Source organism: Cervus canadensis, chromosome 15 (genome assembly GCF_019320065.1).
Source record: "Cervus canadensis isolate Bull #8, Minnesota chromosome 15, ASM1932006v1, whole genome shotgun sequence".
Lineage (NCBI taxonomy): Eukaryota > Metazoa > Chordata > Mammalia > Artiodactyla > Cervidae > Cervus > Cervus canadensis.
The window spans coordinates 71,573,595-71,583,782 of record NC_057400.1 but is presented as its reverse complement, the minus strand read 5'-3'; the positions used below and the strand labels follow the sequence as shown (position 1 = coordinate 71,583,782).

The 10,188-nt window shown below is 42.7% G+C and overlaps 1 pseudogene; it reads left to right on the top strand.

Annotated features, from left to right (window-relative positions):
• Positions 1 to 3,812: 3,812 nt before the first annotated feature.
• On the top strand, positions 3,813 to 4,556 carry LOC122453908 (annotated as a pseudogene).
• The last annotated feature ends 5,632 nt before the right edge of the window (positions 4,557 to 10,188 follow it).

The following is a 10,188-nucleotide window of genomic DNA, read 5'->3' as shown; positions in this document are numbered from 1 at the left end:
AGTTATTTTTCGCTTTCTGCCGTAAGGGTGGTGTCATCTGCATATCTGAGGTTACTGATATTTCTCCTGGTAATCTTGATTCCAGCTTGTGCTTCTTCCAGCCCAGCGTTTCTCATGATGTACTCTGCATATAAGGCTTGGAGAATTTGAGCATTACTTTACTAGCATGTGAGATGAGTGCAATTGTGCAGTGGTTTGAGCATTCTTTGGGATTGCCTTTCTGAGGGACTGGAATGAAAACTGACCTTTTCCAGCCCTGTGACCACTGCTTAGTTTTCCAAATTTGCTGGCATATTGAGTGCAGCACTTTCACAGCATCATCTTTCAGGATTTGAAATAGCTCAACTGGAATTCCATCACACCCACTAGCTTTGTTTGTAGTGATGCCTTCTAAGGCTCACCTAACTTCATATTCCAGGATGTCTGGCTCTAGGTGAGTGATCACACCATTGTGATTATCTGGGTCATGAAAATCTTTTTTGTTCAATTCTTCTGTGTATTCTTGCCACCTCTTCTTAATATCTTCTGCTTCTGTTAGGTCCATACCATTTCTGTCCTTTATCAAACCTATTTTTGTGTAAAATGTCCCCTTGGTATCTCTAATTTTCTTGAAGAGATCTCTAGTCTTTCCCATTCTATTGTTTTCCTCTATTTCTTTGCATTGATCACCGAGGAAGGCTTTCTTATCTCTCCTGGCTATTCTTTGGAACTCTGCATTCAAATGGGAATATCTTTCCTTTTTTCCTTTGCTTTTCGCTTCTCTTTTCACAGCTATTGGTAAGGCCTTCTCAGACAAGCATTTCGCCTTTTTGCATTTCTTTTCCATGGGGATGGTCTTGATCCCTGTCTTCTGTACAATGTCATGAACCTCTGTCCATAGTTCATCAAGCTCTCTATCAGATCCAGTCCCTTAAATCTATTTCTCACTAGTTGTACAGTTAGGTTATTTATTTGATTTTTCTCCTGTTTCTTGAGGTAGGTTTGTATTGCTATGAACCTTCCCCTTAGTACTGCTTTTACTGAATCCCACAGGGTTTGGGTTGCTGTGTTTTCATTTTCATTCATTTCTATGCATATTTTTATTTCTTTTTTGATTTCTTTTCTGATTTGTTGGTTATTCAGAATCGTGTTGTTTAGGCTCCATATGTTTGTATTTTTGATAGCTTTTTTTCCTGTAGTTGACATCTAATCTTACCACATTGTGATGAAAAAAGATGCTTGAGATGATTTCAATTTTTTGGAATATACCAAGACTTGATTAATGCCCAAGATGTGATCTATCATGGAGAAGGTTCCGACTAAAAAAAAGGTGAAATTCACTTTTTCGGGGTGAAATGTCCTATAAATATCACTTAGGTCTAACTGGTCCCTTGTATCATTTAAAATTTGTGTTTCCTTGTTAATTTTCTGTTTAGTTGATCTATCCATAGGTGTAAGTGGGCTATTAAAGTCTCCCACTATTATTGTGTTATGGTTAATTTCCTCTTTCATACTTGTTAGCATTTATCTTACTTATTGCAGTACTCCCTGTTGGGTGCATATATATTTATAATTGTTACATCTTCTTCTTGTATTGATCCTTTGATCATTATCTAGTGCCCTTCTTTGTCTCTTTTCATAGCTTTTATTTCAAAGTCTGTCTTAACTGATATGAGTATTGTGACTCCTGCTTTCTTTTGGCCTCCATTTGTGTGAACTATCTTTTTCCAGCCCTTCACTTTCAGTCTGTATGTGTCCCTAGGTTTGAGGTGGGTCTCTTGTAGACAGCATATATGCGGATCTTGTTTTTGTATCCATTCAGCCAGTCTTTGTCTTTTAGTTGGGGCATTCAACCCGTTCACATTTAAGGTAATTATTCATGTGTATGATCCCGTTGCCATTTACTTTATTGTTTTGGGTTCGAGTTTATACACCTTTTCTGTGTTTCCTTTCTAGAGAAGATCCTTTAGCATTTGCTGAGGAGCTGGCTGGTGGTGCTGAATTCTCTCAGCTTTTGCTTATCTGTAAAGCTTTTGATTTCTCCTTCATATTTGAATGAGATGCTTGCTCGTATAGTAATCTGGATTGTAGGTTTTTCTCTTTCATCACTTTAAGTATGTCCTGCCATTCCCTTATGGCTTGAAGAGTTTCTATTGAAAGATCAGCTGTTATCCTTATGGGAATCCCCTTGTGAGTTATTGTTGTTTTTCCCTTGCTGCTTTTAATATTTGCTCTTTGTGTTTGATCTTCATTAATTTGATTAATATGTATCTTGGGGTGTTTCATTTTGGGTTTGTCCTGTTTGGGACTCTCTGTGTTTCTTGGACTTGGGTGGCTATTTCCTTCCCCATTTTAGGGAAATTTTCAATTATTATCTCCTCAAGTATTTTCTCATGGCCTTTCTTTTTTTTTCTTCTTCTTCTGGGATTCCTGTGATTTGAATGTTGGGGCATTTAACATTGTCCCAGAGGTCTCTGAGGTTGTCCTCATTTCTTTTAATTCTTTTTTATTTCTTCTTCTCTGCTTCATTTATTGCACCATTCTATCTTCCACCTCACTTATCCTATCTTCTGCTTCCTTTATTCTACTGTTGGTTCCCTCCAGAGTGCTTTTGATCTCAGTTATTGCATTATTCATTATTGATTAACTCCTTTTTAATTCTTCTAGGTCCTTGTTAAACTTTTCTTGCATCTTCTCATTTCTTGTCTCCAGACTATTTATCTGTAACTTCATTTTGTTTTCAAGATTTTGGATCATTTTTACTATCATTATTCTGAATTCTTTTTCAGACAGACCCCCATCTCCTCTTCTTTGGTTTGGTTTGGTGGGCTTTTATCATGTTCCTTTACCTGCTGAATATTTCTCTGCCTTTTCATCTTGTTTAGGTTGCTGTGTTTGGGGTGGCCTTTCTGTATGCTGGAAGTTTGTGGTTCTTCTTTATTGTGGAGATTCCTCCCTGTGGGTGGGGTTGGACAAGTGGCTTGTCAAGGTTTCCTGGTTAGGGAAGCTTGTGTCTGTGTTCTGGTGTGTGGAGCTGGATCTCTTCTCTCTGGAGTGCAATTAAATGCCCAGTAGTGAGTTTTGAGGTATCTATGGGTTTGTTGTGACTTTTAGCCACCTGTATTTTTGTGCTCAGCGTTATGTTCCTGCTTTGTTGGAGAATTAGTTTGGTATGTCTTGCTCTGAAACTTGTTGGCTCTTGGGTGGAGCTTGGTTTTGTGTAGGTATGGAGGCTTTTGGATGAACACTTGTCAATTAACATTCCCGGGAGTCAGGAGTTTCCTGGAGATCTCAAGTTTTGGATTTAAGCCATCTGCCTCTGGCTTTCCAGTCTTATTCTTACAGTAGCCTCAAGACTTCTCCATCCATACAGCACCAATGATAAAACATCTAGATTAATGGTGAAAAGATTCTCCACAGTGAGGGACACCCAGGGAGGTTCACAGAGTTACATGGAGAAGAGAAGAGGGTGTCGGGAGATAGAGGTGACCAGGAGGAGAACAGGGGGGAATCAAAAGGGGAGAGAGCAGTCTAGCCAGTAATCAATTTCTTATTTGCTCTCCATGGTCTGGAACACCCAAAGAGATTCATGGAGTTTTTAGAGAAGAAAAAGGGAGGGAGGAGATAGAGGTGACCTGGGAGAGAAAAAGGAGAGTCAAAAGGGGATAGAGCAATCAAGCCAGTAATCACACTCCTAAGTAAAAATGGGTACTGAAGATTGTATTCTTAAATGTACAAAATTGATAACAAATATCAAAATGCAAAGATTAAAATTCTAGAGTAGAGGTTAGACTCTCAAAAATACAATATTAAGCTCTTTCCTGGCTGGAACCATGGAGGGTACAGAAGAGAAGAAAAAGAAGATTTCTGCTGTGCCAGAAACCCTTAAGAAAAAGTGAAAAAATTTCGCAGAGCTTAAGATCAAGTGCCTGAGAAAGAAGTTTGCCCAAAAGATGCTTCGAAAGGCAAGGAGGAAGCTTGTTTATGAAAAAGCTAAACATTACCACAAGGAATACAGGCAGATGTATAGAACTGAAATTCAAATGGCTAGGATGGCACGAAAAGCCGGCAACTTCTATGTACCTGCGGAACTCAAATTGGCATTTGTCATCAGGATCAGAGGTATCAACGGTGTGAGCCCAAAGGTTCGAAAGGTGCTGCAGCTCCTTCGTCTCTGGCAGATCTTCAATGGCACCTTTGTGAAGCTCAACAAGGCATCAATTAACATGCTGAGAATTGTGGAGCCATACATTGCATGGAGGTACCCAAATCTGAAGTCTGTAAATGAATTGATCTCAAGCGTGGTTATGGAAAAATCAACAAAAAGCGAATTGCCCTGACAGACAATGCATGATTGCTTGATCTCTTGGGAAATATGGAATCATCTGCATGGAGGATCTGATTCATGAAATCTGTACCGTTGGAAAACGTTTCAAAAAGCAAACAACTTCCTGTGGCCCTTTAAATTGGCTTCTCCATGAGGTGGAATGAAGAAAAAGACCACCCATTTTGTAGAAGGTGGAGATACTGGCAACAGGGAAGACCAGATCACCAGGCTTATTAGAAGGATGAACTAAGGTATCTACCAGGATTATTTTTGTAATCTGGTCCATTAATAAACAATTGAAACAAATTAAAAAAAATACAATATTAAAATTGTTGGGGTCCTTTAATGAACCGGAACCTTGTAGTACGGAGTCGACGATAAGAAAGTGAAAGAGAGAAAGAGAGAGACAGAAAGAGACAAAAAAGACCCGGGGACCTAAGCTCTGGTGGAGCAAAGGTGCTTTAATGATTTTCCTATGAGTATATATAGGCTGTGGTACAAGAAACTTCTTTCGGGAATGATAGAGATCAGAAAACCAAATGTACAGCAACCATTACCAAGGGAACAAGGGGTAATGTAGTCACAAGGTCAGGACACAATCTATATCTCAAGAAAGGGGAAAGAGACTAAGCAGTTTTGTCCTAAAGAGAATGTTTACTAAAGGAGACCCAAGCCTGCCTCACACAATGACCTCAGTCCCTGGGAGCAGCGTGCTGTTCCGCTTGAAGAGGGACAAAGGACTCATGAGAGACAGCACGTAGGAATCCTCCCGTCAAACATTCCCTGACATAAAATAATAAAACAAAATCACAAAAGTTATTTTTAAAATATATGAAATTTGCTTTAAAAAAAGGGTCTTCTTTTTTTTTTTTTTTCAAGATAATAGTTGGTTTTAAAACTGAAAATTAAGGAGTAATAAAGAACTTATTTTTTTTTTAATTTATATGATAATAGTAAAATATATCTAAGAATTTCTCTGGAGTTGTTGAGGGCAATGTGGGGTCAGTTCAGTTTCAGATAGTTCCTTGTTCAAGCTTATACTTCTTCTCAGGTTCTAAAGGTCCCTTCCAATGTAGCCAATACTAACTACAGGGTTTTAATCTGTTGCACCTGTCACTTCCAAAGCGGTTCCCTCTTCTTTGTTTATTTTGGCTTCCTCTGTTTGCAAACCTCTTCAGTATCTAACTTCGGCCTTGACACAAGGGGGCAAGGTGGTCATTCACTTAGGCTCACTTGTTCAGTTGTGCTGCGGGGAGGGAGGGACACTGCAAGCAAATATCACTGGTGTGTGTGGGGAGTGCTCGCAGTGTCTGGGCCACACTGGGTTTGCCCCCTCTCACGGCGTGTGTGCTTTCCCAATCTACACTGCTCAGGCTCCAGGTTGCTCTGCAGGGCAACTGTCCAAAGAGGGCCCTGGGTTGCATGCACTTCCCAGGTCTAAGCCTCTCAGATTCAGGTTCTCGGGTACTCCACAAAGGCACAGACTCAGTTGGCCCTGCGTTTTGTGCCCTGCGCAGGTCTGAGCAGCTCAGGTGACCAGGTGCTTTGTGCTCGCACTCTTTCCAGGTGGGCAGTGCATCTTATCACCTGCCCGGTCCCAACCTCTCGGTTTCCTGGGTGCGCAGTGGGAGCACTGTCTCAGGTGTGCCATGTGTCTCCTCTGGGGACTTGATCTCTGGCTGTGACTCTCCTGGTGGATGTCAACCGTCCAGGATCCCAGGAAGACTTGGTTAGCAACTGGGAGACTGCTCACAGTTTGATGGAGGATGCTGTGTCTGGGGCAGAGATTGCCCCTTGCCTTCCGGCTCTGGCTGTCCCATCTGCCTCTCTGCCTCTGGCAGGGGATGGTCTGGTCTGCTGCCAGCTAGCTCTCCTCTGGTATTCTCTCAGTCCTTTGTTCTGTGAGTGGCCCAGCAGTGCCTTAGGTTAGAGCTTTTCACAGGAAAGTTCTCTCTCTTTCCTCTTTTTTTTTTAATTTCTCTCTCTGGCTATCCCATAGTTTGGGCTGCTATCTCACGTTATTTCCCTCAGATTGCCTTCAGGGCATTCAGGCCCAGTCCTTACCCCAAACAATGCAGCCCACACCTACCTGTCCAGCCCCTGCTTGCTCGTGGTAGACGCCAGTGTCTGGGCTACTTCTCCACTGGGAGTTGCAATTAGGTGCATAATCTGTGGGTTTTATTTATTTATTTTTTCCTCCCTGTTATGTTGCCCTTTGAGATTCCAAAACTCCCCACAGACCCGCCAGTGAGAGGGTTTCCTGCTGTTTGGAAACTTCTCCTCTTTTACAACTCCCTCCCCAGGACGGGTCTCCATCCCTAACTCTTTTGTCTGTCTTTTTATATTTTATATTTTGTCCTACCCCTTTCGAAGATAACGGGCTGCCTTTCTGAGTGCCTGGTGTCCTCCGCCAGCGTTCAGAAGTTGTTTTGTGGTATTTTCTCAGTGTTCAAATGACCTTTCAATGAATTTGTGGAGAAGAAAGTGGTTTCCCCGTCCTATTCCTCTGCCATCTTAGGATCGCCCCGCGTGTCCAACTCTTTGCAATCCCCTGGACTCAGTCTGGCAGGCTCCTCTGTCCATGGGATTTCCAAGGTAAGAATACTGAAATGGGTTGAATTTCCTTCTCCAGGGGATCTTCCTGACCTAGGGATCCAAGCCATGTCTCCTGGTTGGCAGGCAGATTCCTTACTATTGAGCCACCAGGGAAGCCATTATTATTATTAAACTCTTACTATTGTTATCCCAAGGACACACAGAGGGAATGAGGTGAGGCTTCCATTATCAACTGTGGGACCCAGAGAGTCACAGGAAAGGTTGGATGTTGAGTAGGACTGGATGCCCTGGGTTCTTCAGCCTCAGCTCAGATTGGTCCTAGAGGCCCAAGTGAGCTTCTGGCAGTCTCAGCACCAGGGAGAGTTGGCCTGAGAATCTGGGAGCCAGAGCCTCACTCATTTCTACACCAAGTAGAAATGAAGATTAAATCCCCTTCCATCCCAAGTGCTACAGCTCACTCCACCAACATGTGCCCTTTTGAAAATTCACCTAGAAAGAAAAGATCTGGAGGTGATTATGCAAATATCCCATCCTCTGCAGGTGAATCCAACTTTAATAAATATGCATACTCCAGCCTTATGTGTCTTACAAACCAAAGAAAGTATTTGCTTTATAAATCTCCTTCTGACAACCAGGTTTCTGAGTTCATTTAAACATGCATCTGGGAGCATGATAAGTTTTCATTTTACATGCAGCAAATGTGCAAATCTTAAGTGTACTTTTAACTTTAACAGATGTATGCATTCACCTAACTGTGGTCTGAATCAAGACACAGAGCATGCTGGTATCCTGAAAGCCCTTTCATGATCTGGCCCAGTCTAGCTTTGGCTTCACAAGGCAGTCACTGTACTGGTTTTTACCAAAAGAGGCTATATTTACCAGTTCTTGAGCTTCAGATTCATGAAACGACAGAAAATTATATTGAGTCTGGTGTCTTTCACTCAGCATAATACTTAGGGTTTTGTTTGTTTGCTGCACATGTCAGTAATACACTTTTTTTTATTGCTGAGCAATATTCCAATGTATGGAAATAGTTCATGCAGTCATCTGTTGATAGACACAAGTTGTTTTCCATTTGAGCTGCTATACGTGAAGTTGCTATTAGTGGTCTTGTATAAGTCCTTGCGTGCATGTGTGCATATTTTCAGTTATGTCCAGCTCTGTGCAACCCTATGGATTGTAGCCTGCCAGGGTCCTCTGTCCTTGGGATTCTCCAGGCAAGAATACTGGAGTGTAATAGCGGTCCTAGGATGTCAGAGGAACAGGACAGGGAGAACACTTTCTCCCCCACAAATTCATCAAAAGATTATTTGAATGCTGAGCAACCTCCAGAAAACAACTTATGAATGCTGGCTGGGGACACCAGGCACCCTGAAAGGAAGCCCATTTTCTTCAAAAAAGGAGGTAAGACAAAATATAAAAGACAAAAGAGACACAGAAGAGTTAGGGATGGAGACCTGTCTCACGGAGGGAGTCATGAAGGAGGGCAAGTTTCCAAACAGCAGGAAACCCTCTCACCAGTGGGCCTATGGGGAGTTTTGGAATCTCAGAGGGCAACATAACCAGGAGGAAAAAAAGAAAAGAAAAAACCCACAGAATAGGCACCTAACCACAACTCCCAGCTGAGAAGGAGCCCAGACGTTTGCATCCACCACCAGCAAGCAGGGGCTGGACAGGGAGGCACAGGTTGCATGCTTAGGGTGATGACCAGGCCTAAATGCCCTGAGGACAATCTGAGGGAGCTAACATGAGATAGCAGCCCAAACTGTGGGACAGCCAGAGAGAGAAAAAAAAAAAAAAAAAGACAGACAGAGAGAACTTTCCCATGAAAAGCTCTAACCAAGGCACAGTCTGGCCCACTCACAGAACAAAGCATAGAGCAAATACCAGAGGAGACCTAGCCAGCTGCAGACTGGCCCATACCTCCGCCAGAAGCAGAGGCAGGCATGGGACAGCCAGAGCCAGAAGGCAAGGGGCAATCTTGGCCCCAGAGATGGCATCCTCCACCAAGCTATGAGCAGTCTCCCTGCTAACCAAGTCTTCCTTGCTAACTTGCTAACTTCCTTGGTTAGCTAACTTGCTAACCTCCTTGGTTAGCTAACTTGCTAACCAAGTCTTCCTGGAATCCTGGATGGTTGACATCTGCCAGGAGGGTCGCAGCCAGAGATCAGCTCCCCAGAGGAGACACATGGCACACCTGACACTGCACTCTCGTGGCACACCGAGAAATCAAGCTGCAAGGACCAGGGAGTTGATTAAGACTCACGTCTCCCCTGGGACAGTGAACTCGCCAAGCACCTGGTTGCCTGAGCTGCTCGGACCTGGGCAGGGCATAAAGCACAGGCCCAACCGAGTCTCTGCCTTTGTGGAGTACCTGAGAACCTGAACCTGAGCAGCTTAGACCTGGGAAGTGCACACAACCCAGGGCCCGCTTTGGACAGTTCCCCTGCAGAGCAACCTGGAGCCTCAGCAGTGTAGACTGGGAAAGCACACACCGTGTGAGCTGGGGCAAACCCAGTGTGACCCATACACTGCAAACTCTCCCCACACACACCAGAGATATTTGTTTGCAGTGTCCCTCCTTCTGCACAGCACAACTGAACAAGTGAGCCTAAATAAGTGACCACCTTCACCCCCTTGTGTCAGGGCCGAAATTAGACACTGAAGAGACTTGCAAACAGAGGAAAGAAGAGGGAACCACTCTGCAAGTGACAGGTGCAACAGATTAAAACCCTGTAATTAGCATTGGCTAGCATTGGAAGGGGTCTATAGACCTTGAGAAAAAGTATAAGCTGGAATGAGGAACTATCTGAAACTGAACTGACCCCACATTGCCCTAAACAACTCCAGAGAAATTTCTATATATATTATTACTATTATCATTTTTAATTTTTTTCATTTTTAAGTTCTTTATTACCCCTTTAATTTTCATTTTTATAACCTATTATTACCTTGAAAAAAAGACCCAATTTTTAAAGCAAATTTCATATATTTTTTTAATAATTTTTGTGATTGATTTTATTTTGTATTTTTAATATTGTATTTTTGAGAGTCTAACCTCTACTCTAGATTTTTAATCTTTGCATTTTGGTATTTGTTATCAATTTTGTACCTTTAGGAATCCAATCTTCAGTACCCATTTTTACTTAGGGATGTGATTACTGGATTGATTGCTCTCTCCCCTTTTGACTCTCCCTTCTCTCCCCCAAGTAACCTCTATCACCACCCTCCCCCTTCTCTTCTCTACTTAACTCTGTGATCTCTCTGGGTGTGCTGAGCTGTGGAGAACACTTAGGGAACTGATTACTGGCTAGATTGGTCTTTCC